Here is a 20,044-nt window from a genome sequence, read left to right on the forward strand (position 1 = left end):
AAGTGGTCTGTGGTCCCCACCTGCAGAACCACTCCTTTATTGGGGGTGTCTTGCTAATTGCCTATAATTTCCACCTGTTGTCTATTCCATTTGCACAACAGCATGTGAAATTTATTGTCAATCAGTGTTGCTTCCTAAATAGACAGTTTGATTTCACAGAAGTGTGATTGACTTGGAGTTACATTGTGTTGTTTAAGTGTTCCCTTTATTTTTTTGAGCAGTGTATATTCACCCCACCCAGTATTGTAATCAAAACTTACCAGAAAGCATGTTGTCCTTGGCTCAGACAGTTTAGTAGTGTGGGCTCAATAGCATCTCATTTGTGTGCAAGATCTTGAGAATCAATTGTACATGTGATGGAAGAATGCACTGTACATGTGATGGAAGAATGCACTGTGCATGCAGAGGGTTGCAATGCCATTGAATTCAGGACAGTTTAACCAAAATATTCCACAAGACCTAGAATTGCCTTGTGTATCCCACAAAAAAACTTGAGGAATTTAAGCAAAATTCCCCAAATTCGGGGCTTTAACTACCCATTTACAATTTCCTGAAAAATTCTGGAAAGTTTGACTCTTCTCAACCCTAATTATAAGCAATTGTTTTGCCAATATCTGGCATGGTATAGTTTGATACAGAATTTATAGACTGTGCTGCCTGCCCTCCAATCCCCGCAAAGTAGTATACTAGCCTAGGCTATACAGAGTTAGGCCGCAATACACTTTTATGAAGGCAATGTGGTAGACTGCAGTTTGTAAACAGGGAATTTACCATTAATCCCTGTCATTTGGTTACATTTGTTAATTTTACCGTTTCATTCTCAAGAGTTGAAAAGTTATTTGCAGAGTTCACAACTTGCTACACTACACTGAGAAACAAGTTTTGGTTTATTTCATAGCATCATTTACGCGCTCCATGTGAGCAATGAGCATGTGTCTGGTTTCTCTGTCATGTTAACGTTGACGGAGCGCACATGCCTGAACACGCATAGAAGTACCTGGCCTGCTTCTCGCAAATGTAGTAAAGTGCCCAACTGGGCTTCTCAGTGGGTTTTTTTATTCACCTCACAAATTAGAATAGTTCCTCACAGTGTTTGAAAAATCTTACCAATACTCTTCTTCTTGAAAATCAACGTTGCTAATAACTAGGCTATGGACATGTTGCGCGATATATTTGTTTCTATTTTAATGATTGTCAAATGAAATATTCATACTATAGAATAGCTGTCCCCTTCATACTTTCCTTGTCAATTCATTACCTTCCAGCCACAAGTAGGCCTACGTTTAATACATTTAAGGAAATTAGAAATATTTGCTTGTGTCTGACATACGCTGTTGGCTGTGATTGACTGGTGCTTTTACCAGGGCGTGCGTGTGAGCTTCCTAAAGTAGCCTGGGTGAACTCCATCTCTTTAATAAGAATCAAAACACTCCGGTCATAATTTCATCTTGTAAAGGGCCTCTCAGTAGCTTAGATTACATTATTTATTTCATTACGGCTTTCTCTTTGAAGAAAATATATGTTAATGAAACTACCATCGACTGACCGCCGCAGCAGGGATTGTGACGTTATGCGAATATTTTGGTAAAAGTGGGAGAAACCCCATCGGACTTCATTTGAAAGGTTTTGTGTCAAATAGGATCTGTATTAAAAACAATGATATGCAGAAAAGCCAACCGATAAGGTAGGCATAGATCTTAAGTTTGACTCCATTAATGTGACAATGCAAAAATGAGACAGATCCTCTCCAACCTGGCATTTCTTCATTCGTTGATTACTATTTGTAAGTAATAACCTGAATAACACTGAAATACCAAGATAATAACGAAGTGTAAATGGCTGGTTTCAAATAAGCATTTCCATGTAAACAAGTATACAAACAGAACTGTTACACACACCCCCCCCCCCAATGGTTGGCCTGGCCAATTACCTTAACCTCAAATACCAAGACCGTCACAGGCCGAACTACTGCATGTCTGTGAGGGAGGGGATCCTCCCTTCCACACATGCACATAATCCTGTCTGTTCACAGCAGCAGGCACCTGGGGCTTCCACTGTGTTCTCAGAATCATGCAAGCCTGCAGGGGTAAGACTTGTACAATGCAGTACAGTGTTGAGCTATGATACTTACTGTATCAGATGTTACTGTATTTTATTTTAGCACTTATCCTCATGTCTATACAGCATTGAAATGGTTTTGTTCTGACTGACGACATTCAGTTGTTTCCCTGCATGACCCTATTGTGACTAACCTCATCTCTTCAAGTCTAGACTTTAAAACAATGAAGGGGACCTTTAAAACTGAGCTAACGTTTAAAAAGAGCCTTCCCTGGCTGGCAGGCAAACTTTAACGATCTCACAAAACCTCTTTATTGGCGTCCATTTCTATTCAGGCTTCCAGACGAGAAGGAAGCGAAATGGAAATGAGACAGGATTAATGCCGAGTCAATGTGCCATAAATCCCGGTGAAATAGAGCAACACCGTTGTTTCAATTCAAATGGTTTCAGCCAAGGTTTTGCAAGATTAACATTCAGATTGGCTTCGTCCCAAATGACTCCCTATATAGTAGTGCAGTCGGCTTGGGCGGTATACCAGGGTATAAATACCCTCGGTATGATTTTTTTAATACTGTCAATATTAAATACTTAGTAGTCAACTTGTGCAATAGCTCAAGTAGATTGTGTACATAATTTCGCCTGTTGTGTTTTTTCATTTTGAAGCTGTACCCCAAAGTAGCCGATTGTAAACAAACCTACTATGACTGGCTCAAAAAGCACACGGAAGCATTCGTGTCATGACGATCCAATGTTGTCCAGCTCAAGAGGTGTGGTCAAGTTACTAATTCACTACTAAATGTTTGCCAGCTAAATACAATATCTTATAAGTTTCAAAATAAATTCCCTTCAGCTCAGGGCTCCAGCTATGCATTAGGTTTGCTAACTTGCTAGCTCATGTGGCTAGTTTGCAAGATTAAGCTTCTTGGTTACATTGGTAACAGCGTGCCTCTGAATGGGGTATGGTAGTAGGTGCCAGGCGCATCAGTTTGAGTGTGTCAAGAACTGCAAACGCTGCTGGGTTTCACACTCAACAGTATCCCGTGTATCAAGAATGGTCCACCAAGGACATCCAGCCAACTTGACAACTGCGGGAAGTACTGGAGTCAACATGGGCCAGCATCCCTGTCGAACGCTTTCAACACCTTGTAGAGTCCATGCCCTGACGAATTGAGGCTGTTCTGAGGGCAAAAGGGGGGGGGGATCAAGGCTGAGAAGAACATTGAAATAATGTTTGCCTGTGGCTCTGCAGAATCTAGCGGGTCTAAAAATGGAAGTCTCCGGGAATACCAGCTGACACCAGAATCCCGTTCTGGTGTGATGAAAGGATCTGTGGCATACTAACAGGAAGTTGAAATGACTCATCGGTGAAAGGTTGCAGGGAGAGAAAGAGTAGATCAAGACAAGGTGGTGGCAGCAGAGCGGGAGTGAAAAACGAGTGAGGGCATGCGGACACAGAGAGCCGAGGGGTGGAGCTGTGGGTGTCGGGACACACACACACACACACACACACACACACACACACACACACACACACACACACACACACACACACACACACACACACACACACACACACACACACACACACACACACACACACACACACGGTAGAGGAAAGTGACATGGAGGTAACAAGAGACTGCAGCAGTAGACAGGCCAGGAGGGCATCAGCCATTGTGAATAACACCTAAGAGGGAAGGAAGAAGAGGAGATTGCTGGTGTCACTATCATCAAGTGGGGGTGATTTGGTTAGCCAGCGTCCTAGGAAAGAGGGTGTATCCTTCCCAGTGAGGGTTAAGGAAGTTTAGCATTTTTGCTTTGAATTAGATGATACTAATTATGCTATTATAGTATGCATGATTGCTTTAGCCTTCCTGCCTTGACTGCAAGTCTGCATTGACTGGCCAAGCAGAGACAGTAATGTAATGTTTTGAGTAATCTTTCTGTTGTAGGGCTGAATCTAAGATAGAAACCTATCATTTCCTACTACACAGTGTGCTAGTAATGACAAGAGCACTCAAAAAATAGTAGCCTACAATATATAACACCCCCTTTAAGACAAACAGATTAGAGGTCGACCGATTAATCGGAATGGCCGATTTCAAGTTTTCATAACAATCGTAAATCGGTCATTTTGGATGCCGATTTTGCCTATTTTTTTTTTTACACCTTTATTTAATCTTTATTTAACTAGGCAAGTCAGTTAAGAACACATTCTTATTTTCAATGATGGCCTAGGAACAGTGGGTTAACTGCCTTGTTCAGGGGCAGAACAGATTTTTACCTTGTCAGCTCAGGGAGTGTCAGCTCAATCTTGCAACCTTACAGTTAACTAGTCCAACGCTCTAACCACCTGCCTCACGAGGAGCCCACCTGTAACGCGAATGCAGTAAGAAGCCAAGGTAGGTTGCTAGCTAGCATTAAACTTAATCAATCACTAGTTATAACTACACATGGTTGATGATATTACTAGTTTATCTAGCGTGTCCTGCATTGCATATAATCGATGCAGTGCGCATTCGCGAAAAAGGACTGTTGTTGCTCCAACGTGTACCTAACCATAAACACCAATGCCTTTCTTAAAATCAATACACAGAAGTATATATTTTTAAAACCTGCATATTTAGCTAAAAGGAATCCAGGTTAGCAGGCAATATTAACCAGGTGAAATTGTGTCACTTCTCTTGCGTTCATTGCACGCAGAGTCAGGGTATCTGCAACAGTTTGGACCGCCTGGCTCATTGCGAACTAATTTGCCAGAATTTTACGCAATTATGACATAACATTGAAGGTTGTGCAATGTAACAGGAATATTTAGACTGATGGATGCCACCCATTAGATAAAATACGGAACGGTTCCGTATTTCACTGAAAGAATAAACGTCTTGTTTTCGAGATGATAGTTTCCGGATACGACCATATTCATGACCTACGGCTCGCATTTCCGTGTGTTATTATGTTATAATTCAGTCTATGATTTGATAGAGCAGTCTGAATCATAAGCAGGCTCATAAGCATTCATTCAAACAGCACTTTCGTGCGTTTTGCCAGCAGCTCTGCTGTTTATGACTTCAAGCCTATCAACTCCCGAGATTAGGCTGGTGTTACGATGTGATGTAAAATGGCTAGCTAGTTAGCAGGGTGTGCGCTAATAGCGTTTCAAACGTCACTCGCTCTGAGACTTGGAGTAGTTGTTCCCCTTGCTCTGCATGGGTAACGCTGCTTCGAGGGTGGCTGTTGTCGTTGTGTTCCTGGTTCGAGCCCAGGGAGGATCGAGGAGAGGGAAGGAAGCTATACTGTTACACTGGCAATACTAAACTGCCTATAAGAATATCCAATAGTCAAAAGGTATATGAAATACAAATGGTATAGAGAGAAATAGTCCTATAATAACTACAACCTAAAACTTCTTACCTGGGAACCACCAGCTTTCATATGTTCTCATGTTCTGAGCAAGGAACTTAAACGTTAGCTTTCTTACATGGCACATATTGCACTTTTACTTTCTTCTCCAACACTTTGTTTTTGCATTATTTAAACCAAATTGAACATGTTTCATTATTTATTTGAGGCTAAATTGATTTTATTGATCTATTAAGTTAAAATAAGTGTTCATTCAGTATTGTTGTAATTGACATTATTACAAATATATATATATATATATATATATATAAAAAATAAAATAATGTATCTTTTTTTTTTCCTTTAAATGGGTATCGGCTTTTTTTGTCCTCCAATAATCGGTATCGACGTTGAAAAATCATAAATTGGTCAACCTCTAAAACAGACCCACAGACCAACTGACTGACCTCCTTGAGCTTTCCCGTTCCATCAGTAACATCTCACTGGGTGGATGCAGAGAAGCTGACCTTTAATTAGGCCCAGAGGGAATCCGAGGGAGACGACCCATCACCAAAAACTACGTCCAGTGGCTTTTAATTAAACAACAATCCATACTGCTGGCCCACAATAGATACCTAATCATCCAAATCAGACGTTTTCTGAAATCAGAAGCACTAAAATCAGTGCCGAATTGCATCCCATTATCAGTAAGCACTGTACAGTTGGAGAGAGGTGCATCACGTCCTCAATCTGATCTATGATAAAGTAAATGTTTTGCCTGGAAGTGTGGAGAGAATAGAGAAGCAAGGCAGGGTGTGGGCTGGCTAATAACCGGCACAGAGTCATCTACCTCTGCGGTGCTTCACGCGGAGGTGGTGCTGTGGCATTTAGCGGTGCCAAGACTCTGCAAGGTGCAACACAAGCATCTGCCTACTCTTAGTCAGCGTTGTTCAGACTGTTCAAGGTTTTTATTCTGAAGATGTGAACTAGACAGTTTATGAGTGAGAGGAATTAAATATCAATTTTATACAGGCATGTAATTAAACATATTGGGGAACGTTATGACAACAACTAACATGCGCCTGTGTTTTACTGTGTTCCCATTGGCTCCACAGATTGCCATATCTCCTTACTGTATAAGGGCTTCTGCTATGATTGTAAAGTTCCAGCAACTTTCCCAAAATTCCCAGGTATTCAAGAAATCACAGTTAGCAGATTACACAAATCAGGAGGGAATAAGCAGGAAATACAGATTCCTCAACCAGGATTTCAGGAAAGGTTACCAGATTTTAGCTACCCTAGCTTTTGCCTTACCTTTAACACTGTGTTTACTTAAACCCCCAATGCTGGCTAGGCTTTAGCATGAGCGTGTCAAAGTGTTAGTCCTGAGAAAGCCACAGGTTACTTCCAAGACAGGCCAATCACACAGCCAAGGGCAACGAACCTGACAGCAGAGAGTCAAATCCCATAGCCAGCCAATTGAACAGAATGTCGAAGTCCTCTTTGGGGATGCCCACTCTATTCAAAATGGACTGGACTGTGTCACACAATACCTTTACTTCGTGACAGTTGATAGGTGAAAGCCATGGTGGGAAGTGGAAACCTGTTCACTCCTTTCGTGTATAAGTGGTTGCAAAGGGTCAGAAACTTTCCAGTAAATTTCCCAAAATTTTCAGGAAATTTTCCATGGGAAGTTAAGCCCTGGAAATTTGGGAATTTTGCTTAATTTCGTCAAAAAAAAAAGTTATAAGCTAACAGTGAACATTTTTTGTGGGTTAACATAAGGCAATTCTAGGTCTTGTGGCATATTTTGGTTAAACTATACACAATTCAATAGCATTGCAACCCTCTGCATGCACAGTGCACTCTTCCATCACATGTACAGATGATTCTCAAGATCTTGCACACTAATGAGATGCTATTGAGCCCACACTACTAAACTGTCTGAGCCAAGGACTACATGCTTTCTGGTAAGTTTTGATTACAATACTGGGTGATTTGAATATACACTGCTCAAAAAAATAAATGGAACACTTAAACAACACAATGTAACTCCAAGTCAATCACACTTCTGTGAAATCAAACTGTCCACTTAGGAAGCAACACTGATTGACAATAAATTTCACATGCTGATGTGCAAATGGAATAGACAACAGGTGGAAATTATAGGCAAATTAGCAAGACACTCCCAATAAAGGAGTGGTTCTGCAGGTGGTGACCACAGACCACTTCTCAGTTCCTATGCTTCCTGGCTGATGTTTTGGTCACTTTTGAATGCTGGCGGTGCTTTCACTCTAGTGGTAGCATGAAACGGAGTCTACAACCCACACAAGTGGCTCAGGTAATGCAGCTCATCCAGGATGGCACATCAATGCGAGCTGTGGCAAGAAGGTTTTCTGTGTCTGTCAGCGTAGTGTCCAGAGCCTGGAGGGCAACAACCCAGCAGCAGGACCGCTACCTCCGCCTTTGTTCAAGGAGGATCAGGAGGAGCACTGCCAGAGCCCTGCAAAATGACCTCCAGCAGGCCACAAATGTGCATGTGTCTGCTCAAACGGTCAGAAACAGACTATGAGGGTGGTAATGAGGGCGCGACGTCCACAGGTGGGGGTTGTGCTTACAGCCCAACACCGTGCAGGACGTTTGGCATTTGCCAGAGAACACCTAGATTGGCAAATTCGCCACTGGCGAACTGTGCTCTTCACAGATGAAAGCAGGTTCACACTGAGCACATGTGACAGTCTGGAGATGCCGTGGAGAACGTTCTGCTGCCTGCACCATCCTCCAGCATGACCGGTTTGGCGGTGGGTCAGTCATGGTGTGGGGTGGCATTTCTTTGGGGGGCCGCACAGCCCTTAATGTGCTCGCCAGAGGTAGCCTGACTGCCATTAGGAACCGAAATGAGATCCTCAGACCTCTTGTGAGACCATATGCTGGTGCGGTTGGCCCTGGGTTCCTCCTCATGCAAGACGATGCTAGACCTCATGTGGCTGGAGTGTCAGCAGTTCCTGAAAGAGGAAGGCATTGATGCTATGGACTGGCCCGCCCGTTCCCCAGACCTGAATCCAATTGAGCACATCTGGGACATCATGTCTCGCTCCATCCACCAACGCCACGTTGCACCACAGACTGTCCAGGAGTTGGCGGATGCTTTAGTCCAGGTCTGGGAAGAGATCCCTCAGGAGACCATCCGCCACCTCATCAGGAGCATACCCAGGCATTGTAGGGAGGTCATACAGGCACATGGAGGCCACACACACACTACTGAGCCTCATTTTGACTTGTTTTAAGGACATTACATCAAAGTTGGATCAGCCTGTAGTGTGGTTTTCCACTTTTAATTTTGAGTGTGACTCCAAATCCAGACCTCCATGGGTTGATAAATTTGATTTCCATTGATCATTTTTGCGTGATTGTTGTCAGCACATTCAACTATGTAAAGAAAAAAAGTAAGAATATTTCATTAATTCAGATCTAGGATGTGTTATTTTAGTGTTCCCTTTATTTTTTTGAGCAGTGTATATTTTGTATGGCATACATTATTTTTGTTAACTAGTAAATAGCAAAAATACAGCAAAGTGTATTTAAATCATTTCTAACTTGTTAACAATTTGTTTGTTTTTTCTACCATGTGGGTTTTAGCTTGCTTGAGCCTGCTGAGGAGTGTTAATTCACCCGTTTCCATACAGATTTCATTTTAAAACTTTTATCTTACAAAGGCGTTGTTTAATCTAACTGCTTAACTATTTATCTGTATATGGAATTGTATTTGTTTTTTTAAGTAATCTTTACAGAAAACTGCCACGGGCACTATCTGATGTGTAGAGACATTTCACTGCAGCTAATGTAGAAGGAAAAGCTGTGTACATTTGCAAATAGTGTCAAATCATATGAAGAAGAATGCAACAAAGATGCAGAATCATCTGGCCAAGTGCATAAAGTTCCCTCAGTGCACACAACAAGCAACCTCTGACAAAAATCCCTCTGCTTCTATTGAGGTGAAAATGATGAATCAGACACCTTATCAATAGCAACGGCTCATGGTCCTCCTGGAATCAGACGTTTTTGACTCAATGGAGGAACGTAGTCAGAGAAATGCTGATGAATGTCTTGCTCGAGCTGTATATGCAACTGGATCACCTCTGATGCTCACAGGCAATGTGTATTGGAAGAGATTTCTGAATGTTCTTCACCCAGCATACACCGCTCCAACATGACATGCTTTATCTACTAATTTGCTGGATGCAGAGTTCAAGTGAAGGTCAAGCAAATCATAGAGAAATCAGACTGTATTGCAAACATCTCTGATGGGTGGTCGAATGTTGGTGGGCAAGGAATAATTAACTACATCATCTCCACCCCTCAACCAGAATTCTACAAGAGCACAGACACACCGGTCTCTACATTGCAGATGAGCTGAAGGCAGTCAATGACCTTGGAACACAGACGGTATTTGCACTGGTGGCAGACAATGCTGCGAACATGAAGGCTGCTTGGTCTAAAGTGGAGGAGTCTTACCCTCACATCACACCCATTGGCTGTGCTGCTCAAGCATTGAATGTGCTCCTCAAGGACATCATGGCACTGAAAACAATAGATACACTCTACAAGAAAGCCAAGGAAATGGTTAGATATGTGAAGGATCATCAAGTTATAGCAGCAACAGCCATTGGTGTGGTATTGTCATCAAGTTTGACAGTCTCTTGGAGGGGAAGGAGTCTCTCCAAGAAATGGCCATATCACAGTCTGCTGATATGGACAGTCCCATCAAGAGGATCCTCCTGGGTGATGTATTTTGGGACAGAGTGGTAAGCAGCCTGAAACCTATAGCAGTAGACATTGCACAGATTGATGGAGACAATGCCATCCTGTCTGATGTTCAGACTCTGCTTGCAGATGTAAGAAGAAAGCCGCACTGCTCTGCCCACTTCACTGATGCGCCAAGCAGAGGACACTGCAGTTCTGAAATACATAATGCATGAAGACTTCTGCCTGAAGCCCATACACACCGCAGCATACATGTTGGATCCCAAATATGCTGGCAAGAGCATCCTGTCTTGTGCAGAGATCAACATGGCCTGTGGTGTCATCACTACCATGTCTCGCCACATTGGCCTGGATGAGGGCAAGATTCTTGGCAGTCTGGTGAAGTACACTTCCAAGCAAGGGCTTTGGGAAGGAGATGCAATATGGCAGTCGTGCCAACGTATCTCATCAGCCACCTGGTGGAATGGACTTTGTGGATCTGAGGCTCTTTGTGGCCATCCGGGCTAATTTGAGGCTTTTTGAGCCTGACAACGAACCATCCTCAACAACATTTACATTTACATTTAAGTCATTTGGCAGACGCTCTTATCCAGAGCGACTTACAAATTGGTGAATTCACCTTATGACATCCAGTGGAACAGCCACTTTACAATAGTGCATCTAAATCATTTAAGGGGGGGGGTGAGAAGGATTACTTTATCCTATCCTAGGTATTCCTTAAAGAGGTGGGGTTTCAGGTGTCTCCGGAAGGTGGTGATTGACTCCGCTGTCCTGGCGTCGTGAGGGAGTTTGTTCCACCATTGGGGGGCCAGAGCAGCGAACAGTTTTGACTGGGCTGAGCGGGAACTGTACTTCCTCAGTGGTCGGGAGGCGAGCAGGCCAGAGGTGGATGAAAGCAGTGCCCTTGTTTGGGTGTAGGGCCTGATCAGAGCCTGGAGGTACTGCGGTGCCGTTCCCCTCACAGTTCCGTAGGCAAGCACCATGGTCTTGTAGCAGATGCGAGCTTCAACTGGAAGCCAGTGGAGAGAGCGGAGGAGCGGGGTGACGTGAGAGAACTTGGGAAGGTTGAACACCAGACGGGCTGCGGCGTTCTGGATGAGTTGTAGGGGTTTAATGGCACAGGCAGGGAGCCCAGCCAACAGCGAGTTGCAGTAATCCAGACGGGAGATGACAAGTGCCTGGATTAGGACCTGCGCCGCTTCCTGTGTGAGGCAGGGTCGTACTCTGGTTAGAAAGTGACCGTGAAGATGAGGCCTCAGTCTGATGTTCAATAAGTGGACATTGAGGAGGTCCAGGGAGAAGACATGGAAGCATGAGAGGAAGACAACCAAAGCTTTAGTTTGTAGATGATAATTTTACAGATGTATGTTGAAAACGTTTTTGGGTATAGCGATGGATCATTCAATATTCCCTTTTGTTGTTCAGTGAAATCATCCCATGTGAAGAGTCCATTTATTTAGAGTTCAATTTGTAATTAATGATTTATTTATTTTTTCTATTGGAAGGATTTAGTCATTTGCAATTATGTCTACTTATGTTTGTGTCCATAACATATGGTAAATATAATCTAAAAAATATCTAAAAATGGTATTAAAATTAATGCGCATATTTTCCCGTTAATTCCCACGGAAAGTTTCCACCTCTGAATATTCCCCAAAATGTGCAACCCTAACTGGGACTAAGGCTAGCACAATAATCATATGGTCACGTTAAAAATAATAATTCCAACAACTATGGACAATAACAGAAATGTCAAATAAAAAAATTGTCATGAGTGTCAAAGTAGTTTTAGGAGTGGGATAATCAACTTTATTTTCAAGTAGATATAGTTCACCCAATTGGTAGCGACCAAAGTAAATGTTATTATTAAACGCAGGCATGAGATATAAGCCTTCTGACCCTGGGTCTGTTACAAACGGTTTTGATTATACAACAATTGTATTCCTTAACATTCCAAATGATTGACATCACTGCATTTCCATCCAGTCAGTGAGATTTTTAAACAATGTAGAAATATTGTATAGGAGGCCATTGATTTGAGGTGGCAAAGCAACATGTATTGATGTGTGTCCCCAATCCATATGTTTAACCGATGTTAGGGGAGACCGAGGGACACCAACTAGTGCTGTGCAAATATCCATCGAGGATGGGATGTAATATTTAAATTGATTCAGACCGTGCGATCAAATAGTATTTGAGCTTCCCTGGAGTGCCGGATGGGCGGAGTTTGCACTTTAGGGACAATATCTGCTGCCCCATTGGGATTCTTCTCCACCACTACAGATCTGACACTCACCCAAACTAGACCACTCACAAAGGTGGGAAGATAGAGTTACTTTGATTAAGAAGGGAACTGGTAGATTGGTGAAGGGGCAGCTCTTGGTGAAGGGGCAACTCTTGGCAGGAGATGAAGTGAAAAGGCAAGTGTCAGAAAAGCAGGCAATGAAATGCTGGGCTGATGGTGGTGTCCCAACTGGCACCCTTTTCCCAATAAAGTGCACTACATAGGGAGCCATTTGGGACGTAGGTGATATTCCCCTTCTGACTGGGGGTGGCCTTTATTCACACAACAGTAAAAGATCTGATTGATCCGATTCACTATTATTGGAAACAGAAATATACGTGTCATGCTGATGGCAGAGTCAGGATTTGGCGTAAGCAGCATCAGTCCATGGCCGCATCCTGCCTGGTGTCAACGGTACAGGCTGGTGGTTTAATGCTGCAGGGAATGTTTTCCTGGCACACATTAGGTCCCTTGATACTAATTGGGCAACGTTTTCATTACCCAAAGAATTACGGCCGTTCTGGAGGCAAGGGGGGGGGTCTGACCCAGTACTTGATGGGTGTACCTAATAAACTGCGTGTATAAGTGGTGCTGTATCGAATCTCCGTTCAAAATTGTGGGGAGAGCCGAGGCAGTCAACAACTGAGGTCTCAAATGTAAACAAAACAATATCTCGTTACCGTCCCATAGTGGCAGTCAGATAGTGTAGTGGCGCTATGGGACAGGAGGAGTACGATCAATGTTGCTTTGCCAGAGGTGATGTGATGTTGTATGTTTACTTGAGGAAAATTACTATGGGATTGGGACGCTCCACTGTCACTGTAGAGAATACTTGACACCTACACAAGGAAAATGACTATGGGAAGATCCACTGTCACTAACGCACGTACACACAGGAATAGTTGAGCGACAGACTGAAAACATTCTTCATGAGAATGAAATTTCACTGAATATGCAGAATTCCTCCAAGGTAACTTGTGGTTAAAAGAATGCATTAGTTGACAGAGATAGTGCTCATCGGTCACCATTGTCAAGGAGATTTTCTTAAATCGCTTTGGGAATGTCTTCCACCCTGGGTCACTGTGTGGAAATTGAACAAAAATGTCCCCTGAATTTCTATTTGAAATTCAATACAAAGAAATAGGCCTAACCTTTGGAGGAGAAAGAACTAAATGTCAAATGGGACGTAAACTCTTCTTAGAGCTTAATATATTTGTACTGAACAAAAATAGCTGAAATAAAAGATTCCAGAAATGTTCCATATGTACAAAAAGCTAATTCCTCAGATTTTGTGCACAAATTTGTTTACATCCCTGATAGTAAGCATTATTCATATGCGAAGATGATCCAGCCACCTGACAGGTGTGGCATGTCAAGAAGTTTAAACAGCATTATCATTACACAAGGTGCACCTTGTGCTGGGGACAATAAAAGGCCACTAAAATGTGCAGTTATGACAAACACAATGCCACAGATGTCTGAAGTTGAGGGAGCATGCAATTGGCATGCTAACATCAGGAATTTCAACCAGAACTGTTGCCAGAGAAATTAATGTTAATTTCTCTATCCGAAGCCACATCATTTTAGAAAATTTGGCAGTACGTTCAACCGGCCTCACAAACACAGACCACGTGTAACCACGCCAGCCCAGGACCTCCACATCCGGCTTCTTCACCTGCGGGATAGTCTGAGACCAGCCACCCGGACAGCTGAAGAAACTGTGGGTTTGAACAACTAAAGAATTTCTGCACAAACTGTTAGAAACCATCTCAGGGAAGCGCATGTGAATGCTCGTCGTCCTCACCAGGGTCTTGACCTGACTGCAGTGGGCAAATGCTCACCTTCCATGGCTACTTCATAGATTAATACAGGTTTCAACAGATGGCAGACAGCATATATGGCTGTGTGTGGGCGAGCGGTTTGCTGATGTCAGTGTTGTGAACAGAGTGCCCCATGGTGGCGCTGGGGTTATGGTATGGGCAGGCATAAGCTACAGACTAACACAATTGCAATTTATTGATGGCAATTTGAATGCACAGAGATACCACGACAACATGCCCATTGTCGTGCCATTCATCCACCCCCATCACCTCATGTTTCAGCATAATGTACAGCCACATGTTGCAAGGATCTGTACATAATTCCTGGAAGCCTACATTGTCCCATGTCTTTCGTGGCCTGCATAATTAGACATGTCACCCATTGAGCCTGTTTGGGATTCTCTGGATCAACATGTTTGACAGCGTGTTTCCAGTTCCCGCCAATATCCAGCAACTTCGCACGGCCATTGAAGAGGGACAACATTCCCCAATCAACAGCCTGATCAACGCTACGCGAATTAGATGTGTCGCCTGCATGAGACAAATGGGGGTCACACCAGATACTGACTGGTTGTCTACCATACAGTGGGGCAAAAAAGTATTTAGTTAGCCACCAATTGTGCAAGTTCTCCCACTTAAAAAGATGAGGGAGGCCTATAATTTTCATCATAGGTACACTTCAACTATGACAGACAAAATGAGAAGAAAAAAAATCCAGAAAATCACATTGTAGGATTTTTAATGAATTTATTTGCAAATGGTGGAAAATAAGTATTTGGTCAATAACAAAAGTTTATCTCAATACTTTGTTATATACCCTTTGTTGGCAATGACAGAGGTCAAACGTTTTCTGTAAGTCTTCACACACTGTTGCTGGTATTTTGGCCCATTCCTCCATGCAGATCTCCTCTAGAGCAGTGATGTTTTGGGGCTGTTGCTGGGCAACATGGACTTTCTACTCCCTCCAAAGATTTTCTATGGGGTTGAGATCTGGAGACTGGCTAGGCCACTCCAGGACCTTGAAATGCTTCTTACGAAGCCACTCCTTCGTTGCCAAGGGCGGTGTGTTTGGGATCATTGTCATGCTGAAAGACCCTGCCATGTTTCATCTTCATTGCCATTGCTGATGGTAGGCTTTGTTACTTTGGTCCCAGCTCTCTGCAGGTCATTCACTAGGTCCTCCCGTGTGGTTCTGGGATTTTTGCTCACCGTTCTTGTGATCATTTTGACCCCACGGGGTGAGATCTTGCGTGGAGCCCCAGATTGAGGGAGATTATCAGTGGTCTTGTTTGTCTTCCATTTCCTAATAATTGCTCCCACTGTTGATTTCTTCAAACCAAGCTGCTTACCTATTGTAGATTCAGTCTTCCCAGCCTGATACAGGTCTACAATTTTGTTTCTGGTGTCCATTGACAGCTCTTTGGTCTTGGCCATAGTGTAGTTTGGAGTGTGACTGTTTGAGGTTGTGGACAGGTGTCTTTTATACTGATAACAAGTTCAAACAGGTGCCATGAATACAGGTAACGGGTGGAGGACAAGAGGAGCCTCTTAAAGAAGAAGTTACAGGTCTGTGAGAGCCAGAAATCTAGCTTGTTTGTAGGTGACCAAATACTTATTTTCCACCATAATTTGCAAATAAATTCATTAAAAATCCTACAATGTGATTTTCTGGATTTTTTTTCTCATTTTGTCTGTCATAGTTGAAGTGTACCTATGATAAAAATTACAGGCCTCTCATCTTTTTTAAGTGGGAGAACTTGCACAATTGGTGGCTGACTAAATACTTTTTTGCCCCACTGTAACTCTATTCCCAGTCATGTGAAATCTATAGATTAGCATTTCACTGTAAGGGCTACACCTGTTGTGTTCGGTGCATATGACAAATAACATTTGATTAGGGCCTAATGAATTTCTTTCAATTGACTGATTTCCTTATATCAGTGGTCACCAACCTTTTGAGTCACTTTCGCAGTCAAAAAAAACAAGCAGAGATCTTCCGCTCAGATTTATTTAAACATGATTTGTAACAATCAAATAAAAACAGTTTTGTAAGAATGATGTTTGGGCAGTAAGCCTAATACATTATCACAGAATATTGGTTATATACCTGGCAATATTGTTCTTCTCAGACCATATCAGCTTTCAAAACTCAAGCTTTGATAACAAACTAGATCAGTTGGTGTATCACTTGCGAAGCACTGCGGAGCATAAATTGAAATAATTAGCTATTTGTTTTACTGAACTGATGGTACCTGCATCTAATGGCCATGGTGCTTTCAAGACAACTGGGAACTCAAAAAAAATTAAGAGTCAAAATCATGAAGTCTGTGATCGTCAGGTCGGAAAGTCAGAGCTCAAGAAAGATGCCAGTTTCCGACTTGGAATTCCAAGTTCAAAAGAGTTTTCCCAGTCGGATCTCGTTTCGAGTTCCCAGTTGATCTCCCAACTTCAGTGTGTTCAAGACGCCAATTTCCAAGTTGTTTTGAACACAGCATTTGTCTCAGCAGAGGGAGGGAGAGAGACAGGACAGTCTCCCACCGGATGGCTAAACTCGAGTCACACCACATCTGCCTCAGTCATGCACAAATTCATGTTATTCCTATTACCAGAGAAAGTTAAATATTCCTCTATATTAAAGTGGCCATGACAAGCTGCTAATAATAATAAAAATGCAAGGCTATCAATACACTTGGCTACTCATTCGTTGCAGCAGTGCGCGTGGAAGTACGGAGAAAAACAATGTTATGTTTTGTAATCACGTTGAATAAAAAAAAAAAAGTGTTGACAGTGCTAAATAAAAACTTCATCATGAACTCGCCCATAAAAATAGCAGCTCTTCGCTGTGTTCTTTGACCGTCTCTGTGGTCAGGGGTTTGTATCAAACTTTGCTGTGGCCGGGGAAGCTCTGTCGGCACGGTGGTTGAGCTCGCCCGATTAGCTAGCCAGGAGGCGCACTTGATTTCGTCTAAGATCTCCCGGTCTTCCTGGGTAGGCGGAGTTTGTCTTTTCAAACAGAAATGGTTCAGAATGGAAACACTAAGACAAGTGCACCTACCGCCAACACTGCAACGCAAACAAAGATAAAGCAGTGCAAGCCTTTATCGTTGACTCTTCTACAGAAATGTTTGTCAATCACCTAGGAATGCCTTGAAGATCAACCAATCGATCGCCATCGAGCAGCTGGCGACCACTGCCTTATATGAAGTGTAACCCAATAAAATCTTTGAAATTGCTGCATGTTGCGTTTATATTTTTGTTCAGTGTAAATATGTTACTGAAAGCTGTCATGTGACCTACATTATCCTCATATTGGCTAACTTAATTGCAGTGGTAATTGACAGGGAAGTGAAAATCTCCTGTGATAGTAAGTCTGAACGCTCACCTTATTCTAGTACAGACAGAGACGTTGTGGTGGGCTGACTGTCTTTACCTTTTAAAATGAGAGGAAACGATACCTTTCTTCGCCACCAATGGACATGCAAATGTATCTCAAATGACTAAAAGTGTGCGCTCAGTGTTTACTGTATTTATACTTGGGATATCCCTTTTCAACGGGAAAAGATTCAAAATTACTTTAATTAAAGCTTGAATGACTTGACTTTAGTCCCATCTGATGCCCGACAGAGCAGCATGGACACAGCAACAGCAAGTCAGAATTTCCCACAGTAGTCAGCCAGTCACACACAAACAGTAAGTCAGTATTTCCCACAGTAGTCAGCCAGTCACACACAAACAGTAAGTCAGTATTTCCCACAGTAGTCAGCCAGTCACACACAAACAGTAAGTCAGTATTTCCCACAGTAGTCAGCCAGTCACACACAAACAGTAAGTCAGTATTTCCCACAGTAGTCAGCCAGTCACACACAAACAGTAAGTCAGTATTTCCCACAGTAGTCAGCCAGTCACACACAAACAGTAAGTCAGTATTTCCCACAGTAGTCAGCCAGTCACACACAAACAGTAAGTCAGTATTTCCCACAGTAGTCAGCCAGTCACACACAAACAGTAAGTCAGTATTTCCCACAGTAGTCAGCCAGTCACACACAAACAGTAAGTCAGTATTTCCCACAGGTCACACACAGCACAATTTCCCACACTCAAGTAGCTTGTCTGTCACTTTAGGCAAAGTGCTGCTGTGGCTTCAAGAGCTGTGGGGGCAGATCTGGGAAGTTGTCTAAATGGCCAAGCAGAAGCAGTGCATAATGCCAACTCATAATTTCCTTCGGGACCTTCGCCTTGAGCTCAAGTGTATTTAGAGTGACAGTTGGAATTACTATGAGGCTCAAAGCTGAGTAGTGGGATCTTTCAAAATATAAATACATATTTAAAGTAAATTATATGCGGTATTATCAGATAGGCCCTAATCATATTGCTTTGATCTTTGGACATTATGCCCAAATAAATGTAATTTCTCTGGAGAAAAAAACAACATGGATATACTGGAATAATAGTGTTTCTGTACTTAAAAGCTTCCAAAAATAGGCTACATTACACGTTATCCGCTGAATAATGATTCCACCCGAAAAGATTGTATCATGTTATGATGGGCATGGGCCAGATTGTCACTAACCGTCACGTAGCCTTTGAGAAGCGAATTAGGCCGGTGACATAATGGATTCTGAACGTTCGAATGACAACTGATTGATTAAGTGACAATTACGCACGTGCAATGAACGGCTATACATATTGATTGCAACAATCGCACTGACTGAACGTTATCAGTCTTCGTATGGGTGTGAAGACCCACAGACAAGTGGCATAGGTAGCATACCGCTGCAGGAACATGCAGCTTGACTGTAGCCTCTCATTCATCAATTTAAATAACCCGAAGAAAAACAACGTTTCATTACATAGCGTAACATTGACAAATATCAATGCAATCGTGTCGATAGGGATGACAACGTGTCCGGCGCGGGTAGTAGCGTAGCACTAGCAGCATGCCCTGATTTTCTTGCCTACCATTTTCTACAGTGCACAGACCATCACTTGTGTGCTGCCTGCTAGCTCTAATTATGCGTTATTTACAGCCATTCTCTCGAACGTGGTGTCAACTGATACATATACACACAAACACTTAGCACTGCCATCCCTCCAAAACATTATGTAGGGTAAAAAGCGCTTCTCACCTTGCAATTTTCTCCCCATTTCTCGCTCGAGCGAAGGAGCCGCTCCAGCATTCGTTGACGTCACACGCCCCACTCTGCAGCATAAATACAGTAGGCTTGCGATAGAACGAGAGGGCGCACTGGGAGAGCGAATGAGAGAAAATAAGGCTGTTCGAGCTCGAATAAAGATTTCTGCCCACCGAATTCTAGAAGATGAAAGACATCCCTCTACCTGTGTGATTCCCAAGGAGCCTTCATTCCTGTGAACACGGGACATTAAAACACGGTCATTCCCGGGAGAACTAGGATTTGAGATGAATGCATGCATACAGAGAAAAATACTACAAACAAATACTCTATTTTTTCTTTTTTTTAGAACATAATTTTTTAATAAAATATGTCAGAGTAGGCCCTGTCACTACAACTGCATGTACTGGTAATAATGATCACCTGTCATGTCATCTATAATGGGCTCCTCAATTTGATTTGATCAACAAACCAATCAGTAATACATTTATCAATGAGATTCTCTCTCTTTTTTTCTAAGCGCCTGTATAAACGGGTAGACAACAGCCACCAAGTCACAAGCTAATGCACTATAAAAACCAGCAGCTAGTACAAGAGGACTAGGAGTCGTTGAGTATGGAAGTGAGCTGTCTGTCTGTCTGTCT

The 20,044-nt window shown here is 42.7% G+C and overlaps 1 protein-coding gene across 1 annotated transcript in view; it reads right to left on the bottom strand.

Moving 5' to 3' along the window:
- Positions 1-19,496, bottom strand: part of LOC135506707 (F-box only protein 41-like) — a 97,418-nt gene extending 77,922 nt beyond the window's left edge. Inside the window, exon 1 of the mRNA XM_064926047.1 lies at positions 19,395-19,496. The gene's annotated coding sequence lies outside the window, so the exon portion shown is untranslated. The remainder of the gene's footprint in view (positions 1-19,394) is intronic.
- Between the last annotated feature and the right edge of the window lie 548 nt (positions 19,497-20,044).

This window comes from Oncorhynchus masou, chromosome 20 (assembly GCF_036934945.1).
Source record: "Oncorhynchus masou masou isolate Uvic2021 chromosome 20, UVic_Omas_1.1, whole genome shotgun sequence".
Taxonomy (NCBI): domain Eukaryota; kingdom Metazoa; phylum Chordata; class Actinopteri; order Salmoniformes; family Salmonidae; genus Oncorhynchus; species Oncorhynchus masou.